Source organism: Ovis canadensis, chromosome 3 (assembly GCF_042477335.2).
Source record: "Ovis canadensis isolate MfBH-ARS-UI-01 breed Bighorn chromosome 3, ARS-UI_OviCan_v2, whole genome shotgun sequence".
Taxonomy (NCBI): Eukaryota; Metazoa; Chordata; class Mammalia; order Artiodactyla; family Bovidae; genus Ovis; species Ovis canadensis.
In genome coordinates this window covers 220,994,554-221,016,618 of record NC_091247.1, presented here as the reverse complement: position 1 = coordinate 221,016,618, position 22,065 = coordinate 220,994,554, and the positions used below count along the sequence as shown (strand labels likewise).

Sequence of the window (22,065 nt, the reverse complement as noted above, 5' to 3'; positions counted from 1 at the left end):
TGTAAACCTCTGAAACAGCGTAGGTGGGACCCTTTCAGGATGCTTTCAGGTCTTGAATTTGACAGGCAGAGAGACTGAGAGCTCACTGTCCTTGTTCAGTTAAATGGCTGCCACAGACTTGAGATAGTGACCAGCACTCTGGCTATTCTGATGAGGCCTGACCAGCAAGACCTGTTGCTGAAGCCAGTGGCTCTGGACAGTTCAACAGGCAAACGAATTATTAACTGAGGTGTTGTCTGATTATGTGGAGGAAGAGAGAGGATGAGGAGGTGACTCTTAGTAGAGTCAAATTAGAGTAGAAATTATGGGGCAAAGTGAGGCCCTCCACATATGAAAAGAACGCTCTGCTTTCAGAGAGGGAGTCAGAAAGGATGTTGACTTTGTCTTCACAAAAGCTGGGGTTAATACTGTCTGAACAAAGGAACTGGTGTCAACTTTCAATCAAAGTTCTTTAGCTGATGTCCCAAATTGAAGAACATATGTAAACATTGGTGATCCCAAGCTAAGGATTATAGACTTGCAAAGTATGAGAAGGACTACGAGAGATCAATACTACTCCAATATCCTTATTGGATTAGATGAGACAACTGACAACGGGACGGCGGAAAGGCACACGCAGATATCTTCTTCAGTTCTCTCCATATTTTCTTTTCGTTCTTTTAACTCCAAAATTTGAGAATCCTCAATCTCTTTGTTTCCTGTCTGGATTGGATCAGATAGAAAATTCCAGTTGTGTTGTGTGGCGGCTACAGAGCACAACAAATAACGTGCCCTTTAATCGCATCCTCTCTCCTCCCTTTCTGGCCGGCTTTGATGTGCCCACCATGCTTTTCCATTGGTCATTTCGCGCGGTTCCTCGCCCCCGTCCAAGGTTCTCAACCAATCAGCTTCTCCCTGGTCCCTCGGGGCGGGCTTTGAGGAATATACCACTGAACCTGCGGGGGGAGTGGAGAGAAGGAAGGGTGTGGAGGCGGCCCTCTCGTTTACCTTCAGCATAGAACTATGAGCTTCTGGCAAAGTCTGAGCCAGCGGGTCGCGACGGCGACCCTGGGGACGGGCGGCAGAGCGGGTTCTGGAGGCGCGCTGAGGTCAGCGCCCCGAGGCCGGGGTCCGGTGGTCGCGCCCCAGGGGCCGCAGCCCCGCCCTCCCATGTGCCCGCCCCACCCGGCGGCAGCGCCGCTACCACAGCAGCAGCCGCGGTGCTGCTCGCGCGGGACGCCGACTGCTGAGGGGGCGGCTGCGGGGCTGAGGCGCCGGCCCGAGCAGGGGTCGCCGAGGGGCTAGGCCGCCGGACGCCGCGGCCGAAGGTCTGGACTGTGGGCTGCGGCCGGGACGCTGGCGCAGCGCGGCATGAGGCGGAGGTGAGACGGGCTCCGGACCTGGCCCGGGACCCGCGCGGGCCGGGCGCCTCCCTCTGGCCGCCGCTGCAGCCCCGGAGCGGACGGCAGGCCCGGGTCCAGGGCCGCGGGCGGCGGGCGGGAGGCTGGACTTGCTTGCCAGGGGCGCCGCCGAGGCCGGGCACGAGGGGACCCGCGAGCGGACGCGCAGCTGAGGAGCCGCGCCGGAGAGGGAGGGCGCGGCGGGACCTCGACTCCCTCATTCCTGCGGTGGCCCTCTGTCCCCTCAGGTCCCCACGTGTCTCCCCTTCCCCCGTGTCCCTCATCTGTCCTCTCCCCCCATGTTCTTCGTCCCCTTGTCTCCTTGTGCTCCCATTCCCCCGTGTCGCCCAACCTCGGGTCCTCCCATCCCCCATGTGCCCCCTGTCCCCGTGTCCCTCCGTCCCCTGAGGCTCACGGACCGCCCTGGTCTCCCGACTCCCCGCAGACTCACTTGAGGGAAGGCGTCTGCAGCCCCGCACACAGCCCGTGAGCTCTAAGGTGGCGGCTGTTTACCGCAGGCATCGGTTACGGTGACATCAGTGCTTAGTGCTGAGAAAAGCAAGCCAGTTGTGAGCAGTGTTTTCCTCGAGGCTTACACCTTCTCATTTTCTGGGACGTGGATGGGGAGATGGCGTTTAAATTTGGCGAGTCCCATCTGACATTCTGCCCGGGAGACAGCCGTTTGGCTCGTACTCCGGAGGTGCGGGTGAGGTGCGATGGGTTTTGCAGTAAGCAGGACCTTCCGCGTCTGCGCTGGGCCGGCGGGGAGGCCCTGCCCTCCTTACCTGGCCACGCAGATGGCAGCTCCTGGTGCTGGCTCTTTTCCGAGCACCTCTGTAAAGGGCCCTCCAGAGGCTTGTATACATGTCTTACTTCATTGTCAAGTGGACTTGGTCAGAAACTTGGCTCAGGTTGTTGTGGCCCTAGAGTGAATTCTCCTTGTGCTCCAGGATGTTAAATTGTTTTTACTTTTTGGATAGGATACTAAACACCATGGCTTAATTCCAGAATTATAGGGAAAACAGGGTTTAGATGGTCTTCTTGCAAAGAATCTATAGGAACTTAGACCTGGTTTCCTAGCCGAGCTGCCTTTTCGTGTTCACAATGCTAGCCTTTGAAATGTCTAGAACTTGACTGCTAGATTGCGAGGTCCCCCCACCCCACACCTGGTATGGTTCAGGTGATCATGGTGTTTCTAGGTGTGGGGCAGAAAATGGGCTCTAGAGTAATGCGTACCAAATACTCCATGCAAGTATATCTGGCACATACATAGTAAGTGTTTAATAACCATAAGTAATTTTTTTTTCTTTCCTGTTTGGGTTTGGGAGACCTGTGGATGATGAAATTGGACACAATTTTGTTTGCATGTTCCCCTTTTAAGTTAAGACTAACCCTCCAATCCCCCCAGTCTTCTTCCCATCCTAACCTCTAGCTCTCACACCAAAATTTTTATGATCGGTTAAAAATGAAACTCAGACCTCTGAACCTAGAAGTAAATATCAAACAAGCAACAATTGAGCTCTTCCTTCTAGCTCACATGTGCTTTTTTTTTTTTTCCAGAAAGGATGGTACGCACCGTAGACGAGATCTTACTCACTCAGCACAGGAGAATAAAGGGTCAGAGTGGACCCTTTCTTGGGTCTGTTGAAAATTCCCGTGGGTAAGGATTTTGGTTGCTGTTGGTTTAACCTGTCCAGGTGGAACCATAAGCCTTTCCTAATTTCTCCTAGCATTGGCATCTAAGAAATGGCCTGGGTGGATGACACCTGACCAGCAAACAGGGCACACTCTTAGATTTGATGAGCTGTACCTCTGAACTGGGCTTTGCAGGGAGCAGCCATGTACCCTCTCTTATTGTACCAGGCTCATTATGACCAGATTAAAAGGCTATCAGACCTAATGTTCTTGAAAGCCTGAGTAACATCAGTGGTTTATGTATGTCCCGTTATACTGGATGTGACGTTTCAGTAATAATCATACTCTGGATTTCCTTACTGCTTTTCTTTGAGGAAGCGAAAGCTTTTTTATCGCCTGTTATCTCACTGATTCTTTTTTGTCTGAGGTCATCAGGTTTAGTGCAGTATATTATTTCCGACTTTATGGATAAAGAAATGGGGGGGGACGTGATTTGTTCTAAGTTGTGAGTTGACGGCTAAGTTGGACTTCGATTTTTCCTTCATATGGAATTTCACTAATACTTTCATAAGGGAAAAAACCCTCTGTTTTTGAAACCTGGAAGACTTAAAGACACCAAACCATTATGCTTTTCAGATTACTAGAGAGCTGAGAATAGTTGACATTTGCTGGGTGCTTATGTTTGGGGGCTTATGTGTGCCAGGCTCTTCACGTGCATTACCTCATTTGTTCCCCAAGACAGTCTACAAGGTAGGACATGTTATTTTCCCTGGTTTTACAGATGATGAACTAGGGTTTGGTGAGATGCAGGTCAAGGCAGTGACAAGGCAGGTCAGGGCTTAAAGCTGGGCTGATTCTGAAGTGTGTGCTTCTAACCTCCCTGGGTGTTAGTGGAGACGAGGAGCAGACAGCAGAGTCCCTGACACCTGTTGCCACTGCTTGCCTGGCTCTGATGGGCTGTGCTTGTCCAGGGGTCTCATTTTTCATTGAAGTATAATAGTGGAAAAGATTCTGGACTATTCCTGGGCCAGAAGCATTCTTTAGCCAGGTCATTATTTTAGAAAAAAATAAAAGAGTTGAAAAAATATCTGTATTTGGGGCGTGAAATGTTTTATGAGGCCAAATGGGGAACATAGAGAGGGAGACAATTGAAAGGGTTTGGGCACGAAAGAAATGTGTGATATCCTAACCCAGGCAACTCCTTTAGTGCCCAGGCTTTTAAACTTAAGCTGCAGATTGAAATTGTAAACTTGGAGGTCTGGCACTTGGGCTAAAATCTGTGCAGTAAATAAGACTCTCAGTTTCTACTTTAGGTGGCAGAGTTGAAAATCTGATTCCTTTTTGGTTTCTAACTTCTACAAATAATGTGGTGCACTGGGAGTGGTGGGGATATTGTTCAGAAATTTACCTAAACTCTCTTTGGGCTTTCCCTTGCCTCCATGCACCCTTCTGTCACCTTTGGTTCCACTTTTCAGAATTCAGCTCTGATCCTGTGGAGTGGAGTGGGTGGTGGAGGGGACAGAACAACATCGCTTCCCTCTGGGGCTCAGCTGCGTGTGACTTGCTGTTTTCTTGGTGTGGGCTTTAGCTGTCTTCTGGTGTTAAGGCTTATTATGAGAATCAAGAAACTGGGGAGGGAGGACAGGGAAACTGTTGCCCTAAAAACTCTGCAGTTTATTCACTTTTTGTCAGTGTCAGTCTTCACAGAGAAGAAAAAATCGCCACAATTGGGAAAAAAAAAAAAAGGAATAAAGTGGTAATAATCAGATTAAAGAAGGGAGAAGTAGGATTGTTGGTTTGAACCCTGGAGGAAGATGGAAGAGGAGAGGCAGGAGCATCTGCTAAGTGGTCAGTCCTTAGAGGTACCTCCTCACTGTTTGTGGGGAGGAGGAAAGAGCAGGCGTGTGTGTGTGCGCGTGTGCGCGTGTGCGTGCGTGCTTGTGCGCGTGTGCGTGCGTGCGTGCGTAAGTGTGTGTGTGAAAGAAGGCCAGGAGAGGGTCTTCTTGCGTTAGGTCGGTCTACAGAGGTCTGTTTAACTGTATATCTAGGGAAGGATCTGCTCTGGTGGACTCTGGAAGGAGGGGAGCAGCATTCTGTCAGGTGGTTGACTAGTAGCTTTTATTGATTTTTTTTTACTATCTTGAAACACCTAACTACACAAAAGGCAGCGTGAAACTTTGGTTGGTCTGGCTTCATCCTGTCTCTTCCCCTGCCTCTTTTCTGTTGCTGATATGTCAGCATTGAAGCTTGAAGACAGGGGCAGAGCACCCCAGAGGCAGGACCAGGGGTGGACAATACTTCTCTAGCCCATCACCCCCTGGGTTATGACAACACACTGCCGCAGGCTGTCCCGGCCTACAAAATGCTCACCTATTAAGGTCCCAGCGACACCCCTCCATGCCTTCCCTCACTTCACCCCCTCCAGCTGCCTTGTGATTGCATTGTTGGGGTTTGTGAGTGGGAGAGGAGGAGAAGTGGGTAAGCAGTGCCTTGATGGCGGTCTCTGCAGGAGTGCATGGAGGAGGGTGGCTGTGTGCTGGGCCTGTTCTGAGTGGCTGCTCGGTGGGGGCTGCACACTCAGTCCTCATGGCGCCCTGTCTCCTGCGCAAGGACCCTGAGGTGGAGAGCTCAGTGATGGCCCCGGTGGGAACGGTGGGCTCAGCTTCAGACTCAGGCGTTCGGGTCCAGAGCTGTGCTGTCACGGACCAGTGAAAGGTGACTGACTGGGGTGGACTTACCTCCGTTCTGGTGGCCACCCTTTCTCTCTTCCAACCATCCCTGCACTGTTTCACGTTGTCCCTCTCTTCACTTTTGCATTACCTGCTTGAAGTGGTCTATGAAAGGTGCATTTAGGTTAAACTGACGTATTCCGTCAAAATCGGCAGAGTTGGAGGAGATGACTCTGAAGCATCCAGAGGGGAACACCTGTGGGTGCCCCAGAAGGTACACTTAGCACAGTGTAGGGTCTTCAGGGACCTCGGGCTGGGCCGTGGGATCTGGAAAGAGTGTTGATTAAAGTCTGCTCCCTGAAAAGCTCAGGAAACCTGTCCCCTTCCCTCCTATACTTTTTTGCCTAGCGTGGGTTTCTGATCCCTAAAACCAAGAACTCGCGCAAACCCTATCACTGTCCTAGCTCAACTACTTTATGGATGCTTTTTATTTTATTCTGTTTTTAAACGAACTAGTGTGGGATCCTAACCACTGTTTGGAACAGAACCCTTTACCCAGTTTGGTCATGCCTGGTCAGAGTCATTTGTTTCCCTATGAAAAACGAATAGGAAGTATTTGAACTCGTGACATGGACCTGTTTCAGTTTGTTTCCAAAGCAGAGAGGCTCTTCTCAAAACCAGACTTGCATAGGTAGGGAAAAAAACAACCTTCTGCCTTTGGCATTTTAAGCACCTTTAGATAAGTGGATTCCATAGGCAGTTATACAGGATCAGCTATCACTCAGTGAGTCTCACTGTGGGCCAGACACTGCTGAGCACCTGTGAGCACACACCACTTCTAGTCTCCTGCTTCCCATTCGGAAAACTTCCAGAGAGGCTGAGGTCCAGAACCGTAGATACTCTGCGGAGGCTGGATGACTGCAGATCCTGTGCATTTAATCACTTGCTGTGAGGTGATGTGTGGAGGGAGCAAAAAGAAGAGGAAGCAAGGAAGAAAAGGACGGTAAAGGGCAGGGGAGAGAGATTGGTGAGATGGCAGCATGGCTGGGCCTCCAGGGCTCCCTGGACTTGGTGTGCCTCAGTAGGCTGAGCAGGACCCAGAGATGCTGCTAACTGGACCACCCTCAGGGAGCCTGGGGACAGAGGGCCCAGAATCTGAGAGCTTTGACTTCATGCTGGGGCTGCTTCTTAGCATGTGTTTATGGAGCAACTACTGTATGTAAGGTGAGTGCCGGACAATAAGATGCTGTTTGCCTGCAAGCAGCCTGGGGCGGGGGTTGGGGTGAGGGTGGGGGTGGGGAGAGTAGGCGCAGATGCAGAAAACTATAACGTGTTGTGATTCGCGACTCCACTGGCCAGAAAGCCCTGGACATGGAGTGGTAAGAAAATATATATTATCAGGCAAAGTATTTTTTTCTCCATTTGGTTTTGTTAATTTTGTGCAGGTAAGATTGAGAATTTCTGGAATTCACCCCCCTGGCTATTGTTTCAGTAATATTTGTATATTTGCAAACAGAGGATCTCTTTGCTGCTGCTCTCTGAGATCCAACTAGGCAGCTTGGTTGCAGGAAAGGCTGCGCCCACCTCCTCTTCCTGCCGGCTGCCCTTCAGCTCAATGCCACTGCCATTTGTGGCCTGTGCTGCTTGCCTTGGAGGTACCAGGCTCCAGACTACCATTTCCCTGGTGCTCTGATGGGTGGGAGCAAACCTGAGCAGGAGGCGCTTAACCGATGCTTTGGGAATTAGATCAGGCCACTTTATCCAACCTCGGAATTCTATAGTCACCTTGTACTGGTACCCGGCAGCTCTCCCACTCCTCCTTCCTTGAGTATCTCTTTGTCAAATACTGTATTTGGAAGCTGATCTATCATGGAAAAGGCCTGTTAGGACTTCTTCCTGGATATGCTCAGTGAGACATGGTTTTTGCTTATGTTTAATCTTTTATTTAATAAGACCTTTGGATCACTATGATCAAATGTATCGGATAGAAATTGTTGTGTCTCCTGGAAATGGTTAAGCATCTTCCCCTTTGCTCCCTGCTGTGTTACTTGAGTTGGCTCCATTTGGTAATAACATTTAGGACCCTTTCACATGTTGCTAATGAAACTCCCTGTGTCCAGGACCAGTGACCTCAGAGAAGGGTTCATTAGCTTAAAGATATCCTTGCTTCAAGCAAAGTTGGTGTATGAAAATGTGGAGTGACCTCCAAAGTATAATTGTGTGTGTCTGTATTTCTTGAATTCTCCATAGAATAGGAGTTTCGCAACAGAATTCCTTCTTGAGGAATTCGGAATTTTGCTTTTCTATATACAGCTTCTCCTGATGAGTCTCCTCTTCCACTCCTGGTGGAAGTGGTTTCCCGTCATTTTTACCTGCCTTGCCCTCTCCATGCCCCACATAGGTGCAGCCTCAGAGCTGTACACAGTCCTAGGCCCTGCCTCTGCAGGCCTCCAGGCGCTGTCCTGTGGTCAGGGCGTGTCCTGGCAGTGCCTGGCCGGCCAGCCTCTCCCCACGCAGTATCCATTTGCACCCTGGGGCCATCTGGACCGTCTGCACCTGTTGCTACCTCCCTTGCTCTGGATGTAGTTGCTTTCCTTGTGCTTGTTTCCAGGCTGCTTCTGTAGGCTTTTATGAAGCCCAGATGTGTGGGCATAGGTACCAACCAGGCAGGAAAACCCAGGATAGGGTAGAGGTTATTCCCTGGTAGGACACAAAGGAGGGTAAGGGGTTTGGCTTAAAACCTTGCTTGTGTTGAGGTATTGGAAAGGTGGGAAGGGAACTAATTTATCAGGAGCGTGCTTTATCAGTACACTGTATGACAAGACCTCCTTTAAGCCTTACAAAAGGGCATATATGATGCCCACCTAGCTAACTGGTTAGGAACCATGAGGCTCAGTGAGGTTAGGTGGCTTGCCTGAGATCTCTTGGCTGGTGAAGGGTGGTGCCAGATTAGATTAAAACCCAGAACGTGGGATCGAGTCTCTGTTTTTTGGTTCGTGCCTGTGCTTCGTGACCTAGCTCTGCTTCATTACACCTAGGCTTCAGGGATTGCCTGAATAGTCTTCCTGAGAAAGAAATCCGAAGGAAGAGGAAAAGAAAGGAGTGACATTTTCCTGGATTCCGTGTCTCTGCAAAGGAAAAAAATGTTGCCACCATTCCAGTTCTACAAGGATCAAGGCATTAGTCACTGCAGTTGCCCCCGGACAGTGCAGCCTGAGAGGAATTCACAGTGGAGAAGAACAAGCATTCTGTGCTTTGGGCATGCCGGCCCCAGGATAGTGAGGATAGCTTGGATACTGAGGGAGAATTTCAGTGAGCCCAGATTCCTGCCTCTTCTTGTACGTAGAAAAGCACTAAAATCATGAACTTGATGTCTCTTCTTTGTGAGTGGTAGTAATCTTTTTATGCTTGACTGCATGTTTTTCTCAGCAAAAAAGTTCATGCATATCCTGGCTCCATCCTTTCTCCTTTGGAGCAGGCCCTCTGAGCTATCGGGGAGGCTGTCCCCCCGGCTACAGTCCTCAGAAAGGTTCCCAGGTGAACTTGACACACATCTGTCTCTCACACAAAGACACTCTCACACACATACCTCTCTCTCACACACACTCTTGCACACACACCCTCTCTCACCCACATATCTTCTCTCACACACACACCCCTTTCTCTTACATACATACTGTCTCTCACACACACACCCTTTCCGTCTCATTACACCCTCTCACACACAATCTCTCACACACACACTATTTCTCACACACATACCTTCTCTCTCACACAAACTCTCGCACACACACATCCCCCTTTCTCTTACACACTCTCTGTCACACACACACCCTTTCTGTCTCATTGCACCCTGTCACACTATCTCTCACACACACACACTGTCTCTCACACACACACTGTCTCTCACACACATACCTTCTCTCTCACACAAACTCGCACACACACCCCTTTCTCTCTTATATACACCCTCTCTTTCACACATAATCTCTCACACTCATACCTACTCTCACACACACACACACACACACACACACACACACACCCTCTCTCACAAATCCTCTCTCTCTGCCACACACTATCTCTCTCATTCACACTCACACACACGCCCTCTCAGAGACACACACCCCTCCTCTTATCACATGCACACCCTCTTTCTCTGTCTCTCACCCCCCCCAAATGTATAGTGGTAAGGAGAGTGCACACCCCCCCCAATGTACAGTGGTAAGGGGCGTCCACACCCCCCCCCCCCACAAATGTACAGTGGTAAGGAGCGTGAACTCGGGAACTTCTTGTGCATCATGTACTAGGGTGTGTGGCCTTGCATGTGTTTTAACCCCCATGAGCCTCAGTGTCTCCATCTGTGCAATGGCATGACAGTTGTCTGTGCTTGGTGCGGATGTGAGCATTGAGAATCCTGCCGACACTTGGTAAGCCGCAGTGAACGCCAAGCGTGGCGCTGGTGCTGCGGCTGACTGAAGGGGCCGTCTCGGTTGAAGCTGGCTGGCCCCACACTTACCTGTGTGAGGCACCCGATGCAGCCCAGCGCACTCTGGGTCTCAGTGCCCCCTGCTGCCTCCTTGGCTCTGCCTTGCTTCCCCTGTTAGCACCCCTTTGGACTTCCTGGAGTAATTTGTTCATGACTTCGTCATCTGCTGGGCCCCTTCTCTGCATGTTGTCCTGCAGTGGGTACCAGGCAGGGCCCAAGTTCCAGGGGCATTCAACGTCCCTGCTTCAGAAGAGACGGCTGGGTGAAGGGAGAAGAATGGCAGTGAGATGCCAGACGGCACGGGCAGGCGCCTCCAGCCTTTGGGGAGGACGAACGCAGGTCCTTGCCGTTGAGCTCTTATGCACGCAGCGCTGGTGCAGATGCTTTGCACGCCTCCTCAGCCCTGCATTCCGGATGCTGCTCTCGCCCCTGCTCCACAGGTGAAGACAGACACCCAGGTGTCTCGGCCAAGGGCCGAGTGAGAGGAGGCTGGCATTTGGACCCTCGTCTGCTGACGTGTGGGCCTGTGTGGGCTGTGTCTCAGCCCCCGTGAGGTGCAGGGATGCCTGGAGCGAGAGTGAATGCGGTGTGCCAGGGCCTCGGCAGCGAGGCCGCCAGTCTGGCAGAGTCGGAGCTGAGCTCAGGGTGCATGGGCCTCGGAGCCCCATCTGGTTTGGGTGTTGGGAGATGAGTGAGATGTGTTCCTCGCCCTCTGGAATCTTCCTGTAGCTGTGGAGACAGACACACAAATAGATGCTTGCAGTGTAGTGTGGTGGGAACTGTGATGAGGGTAAGTATAGGGTGCTGGGGAGCAGAGGAGAGGAAACTGGGAAACGCTCTTTCCCAGGGTCTTAAAAGGCAAGTTAACGGTGAGTGTGCCATGGAAGGCAATAAGAATTTTCTTTTGTTTGTTCCTTTTTAAAAAAAATTTTTGTTGGCATTTAGTTGACTTACGATGTTGTGTTAGTTTCTGCAGTACAGCAGAGTGAGTCAGTTATACATATACCCACTTTTTTATTTTAGATTGTTTTCCCATTAGGCCATTGCAGAGTACTGAGGAGAGTTTCCTGTGCTATACATAGTAAGTCCTTATTTGGTTATCTATTTTATATATATTAGCGTGTGTCTGTCAATCCTGCTCCCCCATTTCTCCCTCCATGCCTTCCCCCGGTAACCATAAGATTGTTTTCTACATCTTTACCTCTGTTTCTCTTTTGTGAGTAAGTTCATTTGTACCTGGAGTTTTAGATTCCACATATAAGCACCATCATACGATATTTGTCTTCCTGTGTCTGACTTTACTCAGTATGACAAAGAAGAGGTTTCTGAAAGGCAGAGGACAGCATGAGCAAAAAAGGCATGGCACTGTGGGCTTTTCTTACTCAAAGCAAGTTTGTTCACCTGGTCTGATGAATGCCAGGAAACACTGACGTTTATAATCAAGTTAGTTCATCAGAGGCTTGTGGACACAGAGCAACAGCACAGAAGTTGTGTTTTGTGTTGATTAATCTGGTGGAATGGGGGAAGATGAAAGTTGGGCAAGACCAGCTATTGGAGAAGTTGGCAGGTTTTTCTCTGTAAGGGCCAGAAAGTAAATATTTTCTGTGTCAGTGGGCCATATGATAGCTGATGCAACCACGTGGCTGCTGTTACAGGTAGGAAAGCAGATAATTGGTAAATGAATGGGCGTGGCTGTGTGCCAGTAAAGCTTTTATGCCCCACCCCCCAAGTTTGAGTTCACATGTCACAAGATAGTTATCTGTCGATTTTTTTCTCCACCCATTAAAAAAATGTAAAAGTCCTTCACTTGCAGGTTGGGTTTGGCCCACAGGTCATGGTGATAATTCAGGTGTGAATGACCAACTAGAACAGGATGCTGGCGATGGAGATAGGCAGGGACTTGATGCCAGAGACATTTTGGAAAGGAGACACTGATTAGATGGAGGAGATAAGGAGAGGGGAGAGACCCAGGTAGCATGGCAGCGTCAGGTTTCGTGTCTTCCCAGCCCTTCTTCTGGTAAAACTGATCTTACTTTCCATGAGCCCTGGTGGCTTCCCTCGTGGCTCAGATGGTAAAGCATCTGCCTGTAATGCAGGTTCTATGGATCAGGAAGATCCCCCGGAGAAAGAAATGGCAACCCACTCCAGCATTCTTGCCTGGAGAATCCCATGGTCGGAGGAGCCTGACAGGTTACAATCCATGGGGTCGCAAAGAGTCGGACGTGACTAAGCGACTTCACTTTTTCCATGCGCCAAAAATACGGCGTGATTCTGGAGAAATACCCCAGAGACAGCGAGCCCTCGTGCTGGCAGCCTCCACGTGAAGTCTCTGTGCCGCACACCTGAGCTGCCTGGGCCCCCAGGGCCTCACTGGGTTGGTGTGCCCCCCTGTGTGTCGGGGCACAGGAAAAGTGTAGTTCTTGGATAACGTGATGTAGTTTCAGACTTAGAGAGAAGTGGTGAGAGCAGTGCTGGCGGCTCCTTTGTATCTGTTCCCTAATCTGTTTGTTAATGAGATTTCGTTACTTACACTTGGTCCCATTTGCTGCGTCATTCTCCCTCTGCCGACCCGGGTTCCCATTCCAGCTCTGCCTTTAGGGGCTGTGGAGTCCTGGACCTGCGTCTTCGTCGCTGTAGGTCTCAGAGACCGTCGGCTCCCTAGTAGAGCCCTCAGTCGGATTGGATGGGTAATGCGCACCGAGCGCCGAGCGTGCTCTCGCCTGGCTGACAGCAGATGGGCGGCGAGTGTTAGTCCCTCTCCTTCCTCAGTCCCCCTGGAAGCTGTGAGTCAGTGAAGGAAGCGGGCGGCTGGGAGGAGCAGGGGAAATCCTGAGTCCAGGTGTGGAGAGAGGGACAAAAACAAGACATCAGAGATGTGACTGTGAGAAGGAGCTCTTATTATCAAACTTTGACACTAAGATGAGGGCTTAGGGCTTCTTGTGGGTTTTTTTTGTAACCTTATGTTGATATAATTTCAGAAAAGGCAAGAATGGTACAAGGAGCTCTTGTTCCAGAAGCACCCATTGTCTTTTGTCCAATTTGCTTTTTCATATTTTTTCCTTCTCTTTTTATAAACTAGGGACATCAAGCCCTAAATACTGGAGTGTTTGTTTCCTAGGAACAGAGATACCCTCTCAGATTGTGATAGGGAGCCTGAGGTTCTGAAATAGGGATGTGGCATGGTGTGAAGATACTTGGGGAAGATGGGCTGAAGGCCAGGGCCCTGTGGGTAGGCAGTTTGGAATAATTTTCACTGCAGGGTGATGAGGGCAAACTGACCAGAAATGGGAGGGATGCAGACCCAGGAGACTTGGGACAAGGGAGAGGGTGGGGGGAACTGTGCTGCTTTCTGGGGAGGAGAGCAGCACGGATAGTTGAAAAAGCGCATTCAACTTTAGTTTATACTTGGGAAAATGAAACGTCTCTCTCCCCTTTTATTCACAGTGCAGTCTGTGGAGGGTAAAGGCCCACCAGCTGCTGGCCAGTGGGGCTGGAGTCTGTCTGCTACATCTTTGGAGGAACAGTTCTTCAGGCTTTGTCACGAAGCTGGTCGGTAGAGAGGAGGGTTCAGGTTAGGGTGAGGGTGAGGTCTGATGGAGACCAAGGAGTCCTTAGTGACAGGCAGGTGGTCGTAAGCGGGGAGCATGGGGGGCCAAACCCACTCTTGGGAAGGCAGCTGGGCAGGACCCCCAGGGAACCGGGCAGAGACATGCAGAGCAGAGACAGTTGAGAGGGAGGGAGAGGGCCAAACCGAGCTCCAGGAACCCGGATCAGTGGGTGCTTGTTTGGCTCTGTTTTTTCCAGTGTGAGAGCCAGAACTTTAAGAGAGCTTTAAGGAATGCCCTGTGAACAATGCCACCCAGGATGCTAAACCAGATCAGACTGAGGGGTTTAAAATTAGCCTCCCACTGCTGAGTGTGTTCTGAAAGAAATACCTCAGGGAGAATAAATGTATTGGTGTCATAGATTTGAGCTTATGTGAAAAAGTGTTACTCACTCAGTCATGTCTGACCCTTTGCGACTCCATGGACTGCAGCTTACGAGTCTCCTCTGTCCATGGAGTTCTCTAGGCAAGAATATTGGAGTGGGTTGCCATTCCCTTCTCCAGGGGATCTTCCTGACCCAGGGATCAAGGAAAGGAAAGGAATGTCGCTCAGTCGTGTCCGACTCTTTGCGACCCCATGGACTGTAGCCTACCAGGCTCCTCTGTCCATGGGATTTTCCAGGCAATAGTACTGGAGTGGATTGCCATTTCCTTCTCCAGCCGATCTTCCCGACCCAAGGTTCGAACCCGGGTCTCCCGCATTGTAGACAGACGCTTTACCATCTGAGCCACCAAACCCTTATAATAAGGATTAAAAGATCCGCACCCTGCCCTTTGTGAAAAGTGTGTTAGAGGGAAGATTGTGCTGGTCTCTCTGGCTTTCAAAATTCCCAGCTCTGGGAAAACCTTGTCATAGGAAAGTCTTGATTCTCTCTGGAGTCTTAGGGGTGAAGTCACTGCAGGATTATACTTTGTTTCCACAGACATGCATGAGCATCTTTTGTGTACTAAACATTGGGAGTGTAGGAGTGAACCATGGCCTGCCAGAGCTTGCTCATACCTTGTGGTTAAATTTTCAGAAATTTTGCAAGTTGGTTGTTAAATTCAGCTGTTGTTAAAAATTAAGTTTATAAGCTTATAGTTAAATAAATTGTGTGGAAACAAGGGTAATATATTCTCAAAGTTCATTCCTTCCTCGTTATTTTAGCGTGAACTATGCTCTCAGAACTCTTGCCCACATATGGTGGAAATACTGTATAATTACGAACTATGGTACATCTCCTCCCAGCTCTGTATTCAGAGATGTCAAGTCCAGAGCTTGAACTTGGCCATGGAGGGTGTATTTATACCATAGAAACCAACAGACTCTACATATTGGGGCTTGATTTGTTGTTTTGTTCATTGTCTAAGAAAGTGATGGAAAAATGTTAACATTTTGCATTTTTAAACTTAAAAATGTTTTGTGTCCATATCCAGTATATTGTGAATAGCACAAAAAATTGAGGAAATAATTCTTTTAGTATTTGAGAAGCTAGGGTCCAGTTCAGAGAGAAGTTAATTATGTCATGTTTGATACAGCTTTTTTTTGGCTATTAAGTACAGCACATAGAGCCTAGTTCCCCAACCAGGGTGAAATTGCCCCCCTGCAGAGGAAGCATGAAGTCTTCACCACTGGACTGCCAGGGAAGTCCTGATATATATCTTTCTTGTGAAAGGTTGCTGTTGAATCACGACGCCAGGATTCTTGGCCCCCGGAGAAGAATTCAGTCCAGGGCCAGAGACGAGGCTTGATCGCGCAGACCTTTTGTGTAATAAAGTTTTATTAAAGTATAAAGGAGATAGAGAAAGCTTCTGACATAGGCATCAGAAGGGGGCAGAAAGAGTACCCCCCTGCAAGTCTTCAGCTGGATGTTATTAAGTTACCAGCAGTCTGTTAATGAAAGAAAGGAATGTCTTAAAACTCAGAATGGCACCAGGCCCCTCACCCATAAGATGAATTTTGGGATAATCTTGGCACCAAATGATTCACCTCGGGCCATAAAATGATAACTTGAATCTTGAAGAAGGGCAGATCACCATGCAAATAGTTTCATTTACATAGATTAGAGGAACAATATCTGAGTATAACATACTGGTTTATCAAGTAGGCTCTGAGCCAAAAGGCAGAACCGAAACCGACTTGAAGACAGAGTTTGGGGTAAATGCATAGTATATTAGCATAGCTTAAGATAAACATTTCCATAAGAAAAAGTCATTGGTTAACTTCTGGTGAAACCAGGTGTCACTGTGGCAACACAGAATTTTAAGAGAAACTTCCTTTTAAATTTGTATAGATAAGGAAAGAATATTGCTAGTTTGTTTCCGCTTGCCACTTAAGTGAGATAAAAATGTCTTTTGACACTTGCAGGCTATTTCCACGGTTTGGAGACCCCTTGCCTTCCTGCCTGTTACCCTCTCACTTGTCCCGTTTTGTTTTACTCCTTAAGGTAAATGATGATAACCAAATTCACTGATTTATCAGTTGAATCTATTGATTGGCCATCAGTTCACTTCAGTTCAGTTCAGTCACTCAGTTGTGTCCGACTCTTTGCAACCCCATGGGCTGCTGCATGCCAGGCTTCCCTGTCTATCACCAACTCCTGGAGCCTGCTCAAGCTCTTGGCCTTTGAGTCGGTGATGCCTTCCAACCATCTTATCTCTGTCGTCCCCTTCTCCTGCCTTCTATCTTTCCTAGCATCAGGGTCTTTTCCATTGAGTCAGTTCTTTGCATCAGGTGGCCAAAGTACTGGAGCTTCAGCATCAGGTCTTCCAGTGAATATTCAGGATTGACTTTAGGATTGACTGGCTTGATCTCCTTGCAGTCTAAGGGACTCTCAAGAGTCTTCTTCAATACCATAGTTCAAAAGCATCAATTCTTCAGTGCTTAGCTTTCTTTATGGTCCAACTCTCACATCCGTACATGATTATTGGAAAAACCATGCTTTGACTAGATGGACCTTTGTTGGTAAAGTAATGTTTCTGCTTTTAAATATGCTGTGTAGGTTGGTCATAGCTTTTCTTCCAAGGAGCAGTTCCAGTTCAGTTGCTCAGTCGTGTCCGACTCTTTGCTACTCCATGAATCGCAGCACGCCAGGCCTCCCTGTTCATCACCGTCTCCCAGAGTTCACTCAGACTCACATCCATCGACTCCGTGATGCCATTCAGCCATCTCATCCTCCGTCGTCCCCTTCTCTTCCTGCCCCCAATCCCTCCCAGCATCAGAGTCTTTTCCAATGAGTCAACTCTTCGCACGAGGTAGCCAAAGTACTGGAGTTTCAGCTTTAGCATCATTCCTTCCAAAGAAATCCCAGGGCTGATTTCCTTCAGAATGGACTGGTTGGATCTCCTTTGCAGTCCAAGGGATTCTCAAGAGTCTTTTCCAACACCACAGTTCAAAAGCATTAATTCTTCAGCGCTCAGCCTTCTTTACAGTCCAACTCTCACATCCATACATGACCAGTGGAAAAACCATAGCCTTGACTAGACGGACCTTAGTCGACAAAGTAATGTCTCTGCTTTTGAATATATTATCTAGGTTGGTCATAACTTTTCTTCCAAGGAGTAAGCGTCTTTTAATTTCATGGAGCAAGTGTCTTTTAATTTCATGGCTGCAATCACCATCTGCAGTGGAGCCCCTCAAAATAAAGTCTGTCACTGTTTCCCTTGTTTCCCCATCTATTTACCATGAAGTAATGGGACTGGATGCCATGATCTTTGTGTTTTGAATGTTGCATTTTAAGCCAGCTTTTTCACTCTCCTCTTTCACTTTCATCAAGAGGCTGTTTAGTTCCTTTTCGCTTTCTGCCATAAGGGCCTTTCTGTGGATTGGCCATAGATATGAATTAAACAAACAAAAACTTTGAGAATCAGTTGACTATATGGACTAAAGAGCATTATGTATTTTATGCTCTATTACTTATTACTGTGGGCTTCCCTGGTGGTTCAGTCAGTAAAGCGTCTGCCTGCAGTGTGGGAGACCCGGGTTCAAACCCTGGGTCAGGAAGATCCCTTGGAGAAGGAAATGGCAACCTACTCCAGTATTCTTGCCTGGAGAATCCCATGGACAGAGGAGCCTGGCAGGCTACAGCCCATGGGGTCACAAGAGTCGGACACGACTTAGTGACTAAACCACCACGACCACCACCACTTCTTATTATATATATATTACTATTATATATTTTCTACTCTGTTACTTATTACCATATATTTATTAATATTATGTATTTTATTGCTATTATATGTTCAGTTCAGTTCAGTCGCTCAGTCGTGTCCAACTCTTTGCGACCCCATGAATCGCAGCACGCCAGGCCTCCCTGTCCATCACCATCTCCCAGAGTTCACTCAGATTCATGTCCATTGAGTCCATGATGCCATTCAGCCATATCATCCTCAGTTGTCCCCTTCTCCTCCTGCCCCCAATCCCTCCCAGCATCAGAGTCTTTTCCAATGAGTCAACTTTTCACATGAGGTAGCCAAAGTACTGGAACTTCAGCTTTAGCATCAGTCCTCCCAAAGAACACCCAAGGCTGATCTCCTTCAGAATGGAATGGTTGGATCTCCTTGCAGTCCAAGGGACTCTCAAGAGTCTTCTCCAACACCACAGTTCAAAAGCATTAATTCTTTGGCGCTCAGCCTTCATCACAGTCCAACTCTCACATCCATACATGACCAGTGGAAAAACCATAGCCTTGACTAGACGGACCTTAGTCAGCAAAGTAATGTCTCTGCTTTTGAATATACTGTCTAGGTTGGTCATAACTTTCCTTCCAAGGAGTAAGCGTCTTTTAATTTCATGGCTGCAATCACCATCTGCAGTGATTTTGGAGCCCCCAAAAATAAAGTCTGACACTGTTTCTACTGTTTCCCCATCTGTTTCCCAAGAAGTGATGGGACCAGATGCCATGATCTTCCTTTTCCGAATGTTGAGCTTTAAGCCAACTTTATCGCTCTCCTGTTTCACTTTCATCAAGAGGCTTTTTAGTTCCTCTTTACTTTCTGCCATAAGGGTGGTATACAACTTTATATCAGTAAATTTTATAATAAATGTACGTGCATATAAATAACACAAAAATGGTTTAGAGAATAGGTTGTTGGGCATTTACCCGCACAACACCATAGTGAGTTAAACACTGCTTTCACGGAGTTCACAGTTTAGTATAGATGAGCCATAAACCACAGACATGTGTAAGTGTGCAAAAGGCCTGGAGGGAGGCCCAGGGCAGGGCCTGGGAAACTGGCGAGGTGCTCAGTCTGGCCAGAGCTGTAGGCTGGGGAATGGAGGGGCCTGACCAGATGCTAGGGAGCCAGGGAGGACTTTGAGGGCTTAGGGGGTGCTCAGTGATGGGAAGGAAGCAGGCGGGGCTTTTGGAGGCCGCCTGCTGTAGGTCATGTGAAGGTCGTGTTAGCTGTCAAGGATCTTGCTTTTAGGCCGATTGGCTGCTTAGCTGCTACAGGCATGTTTGGCTTTAGAAAACAGGTATTAATAATGTTTTTGTGAAGTTGATACTTAAATTTAACACATACAAATAATCTATTTCCTGTGTGCAAGACTTTGTGGTAACGGTTTTCAAGGAGACATAAATTGTTAACGTTTTCCATGTCCATTAGGAATGTGTTCTATGGGAATGTGTTACATGGTAGGAGAGCCAGAAATATGTACAGTGAACTGTAACATAAGATGACTTTGAACAAATGCTGTGCAAAAAGCAGTTCATTCTGGTTGTGGAGCAGGAATGCCATATAGACAAAGCTGGGAAGTAGTTTTCAGTAATCTGCTTGGGGAACCCTGGAAGAGCGTCCCTGCATTTGATCAAAAGCCCTTACTGTCTTTATTTCCTGATTTATCCCCATTGTCTAGGGATAAATGCCCTAAAGTCTTTGATTATTTCATGAATGCTGATTCTGCTTGTATAACCAGACTGCTGAGGGGGTGGGGGTGGGGGCTGACCAATAGCTCATGTGCTTTCAAAGAGAGAGATATATATATTATATATATATATATTATATATATATATATATATATTCTATATTCACCAGTAAGTCATCCTAGAATTAGGGGTTTAGAAGAGACCTTAGACGGAAACTATCAGCCTGATGTTTTAGGGGTATGCTGGGCTGGGAGCAGGAGCTGGAGCAGACTCCCTGTCTCCCCTAGGCTGAGGCTGGCTCACAGAGGTCCCTTACTGCGGTGGCGGAATTCCTCTGATGAAATCTTTGGTGAAAAGACTCAGCACTTCTGTTCTCTTTATTTTAACATTTGCTTAGTACCTACTGTGTGCCAGAGGCTGTGTTACTTATGAGAATACAAGGACACAAAAGACATGATATGGTACTGCTCAAAGCCGTTTTATTATGTAATTCACATACCATAGAGTTCATTCATTTAAAGTGTAAGTTCACTGGTTTTAAGTATACAGAGTTATACAACCATCAATACAGTTAATTCTAGAACATTTCTATCATGCTGTGAAAACACCCTGTCCCCATGGCAGTAACTCTGTTCTCTCCAGTCTCTCTCCTCTGAGCCACAGGCAACCACTAGACTACTTTCTGTCTCCAGGTTTGTTATTGTGGACGTTCCATATAAATGAAGTCATACAGTGTGTGGTTTTCTGTGACTAGATTTTTTTCACTCAGCATCATGTTTCAGAGTTCATCCATGTTGGAGCCTGTATCAGAATTTCATTTCCTCTTATGGCCAAATAATATTCCATTTTATGGATCTACTGCATTTTCCTTATCCATTCAACAGTTGATAGACATTTGGCGTTTGCCTGTTTTGAATAACGTCGTGATGAACGTTCATGTACAAGTTTCGGAGTGGGTGTGTGTCTTCACTTCTCTTGTATGTATACATACCTCGGAGTGAAATTGCTGGGCCATGTAATAACTGTGTCTAACATTTTGAGGAGCTGCAGAGCCTTTCCAACGTGGCTGCACTGTTTTCCACTCCCAGCCTCACTGTCCAAGGATTCAAGCTCCTTCATATCCCTGCTAGCTCTTGCAGTTATCCTTTGGTTCTGGTCGTCCTAGTGGGTGCGAAGGAGTAGCTCCATGTGGTTTTGATGAGCGTTTTTGAAATAGTTAATGACGTTGAACAGCTTTTTGTGTGCTTGACCATTTGTGTATCTTCTTTGGAGAAATATCTCTTAAAATCCTTTGCCCATTAGAAAATTTGGGTTACTTTTTTATTTATCAGGTTGTCAGAGTTCTTTATATATTCTGGATATGAGTTTCTAATGAGATAGATAGTTTGCAAACATTTTATCCCCTCTGTGGGTTGTCCTTTCTTGATAGTTTTGAAGTATAAAAGTTGTTAATTTTGATGAGTCAAATTTGCAGTCAGTTCTTGAGTAAACTCAGATTTACATGACAAATTTCTATGTGTTTAGGTGTTCCTGTTTTATTTGACAGGTTTCTACAGCTGAATAGTCTATAACCAGTTTCATAGCCTTTACTAATCAGACTTTCTTCCCACAGACAGAGGAGCCTGGCGTGCTACAGTTCATGGGGTTGCAAAGAGTTGGACATGACTGAGTGGCTAAGCATAGCACTTCTTATGTTGGTGACTTTGTTTTAGTTTTTAGAAACTTGAAATCTTATGAAAGCAAAGATATAGGCTCTTCATAGCATTTTACTAATCATGTTGCTGATGAAAACAGCCATAAGCTGATGGCTCTTAAACACTCAGAGTGGGGACCAGGCTTCTGGGAGTAGCTTAAGGTTGAACACGGTATACTGAGGTTGTATTTAAGCACAAGTCAGGAAAGTAGAGCAGTGTCCCTTCCCATTGTAACCTTAACTCTCTCGTGTTCTCTAATGAGATTTTCAGCTCTATTTACTCTAGTGTAAGCCATAGAATTTAATAACTAGAGGTGTATCTGGGTTATGTAGGTAAGTTGCCGTAATGAAAAATGTGAACTGTCTCCTACCCTGATCCTGCAAGACATTTTAGCAGTCTACGTTCTCCCAGTGTTGTTCAGACAAGACCGAAAAGAAGTAGGCGTCTGACTTCCATGACAGTGTTGTGTTGGCTGAACCACATGCCCCCTACTGCCTGTAGCAGTAAGGAGTATGTCCCCTCTGTGAGCCAGCCAGCTCAGGAAGTGGGCTGTTCCTTGCCAAGATCACCTTCCCAGTCGGTGGGAATGCTGAGGTCTCTTTGGGGGGACATACTTGGGATTACTTGCATATGCGGTATTCCAGTGCCTCGTTTGTTCTGTATCCCTTTCTTAATTGGATATTTCCATTTCTAAGCTGAGGTAAATGAATGTGTTTTTTTTTTTTTTTTTTTGTCCTTTGCATGTAATC

General features: G+C 47.6%; 1 protein-coding gene across 15 annotated transcripts in view; it reads left to right on the top strand.

Moving 5' to 3' along the window:
* Positions 1–949: 949 nt before the first annotated feature.
* MICAL3 (microtubule associated monooxygenase, calponin and LIM domain containing 3) overlaps positions 950–22,065 on the top strand; it is a 146,936-nt gene continuing 125,820 nt past the window's right edge. For 14 of the 15 annotated variants that reach the window (XM_069581605.1, XM_069581604.1, XM_069581597.1 and 11 more), the window contains exon 1: positions 950–1,361. The gene's annotated coding sequence lies outside the window, so the exon portion shown is untranslated. The remainder of the gene's footprint in view (positions 1,362–22,065) is intronic. The other variant, XM_069581590.1, reaches the window with a different exon arrangement.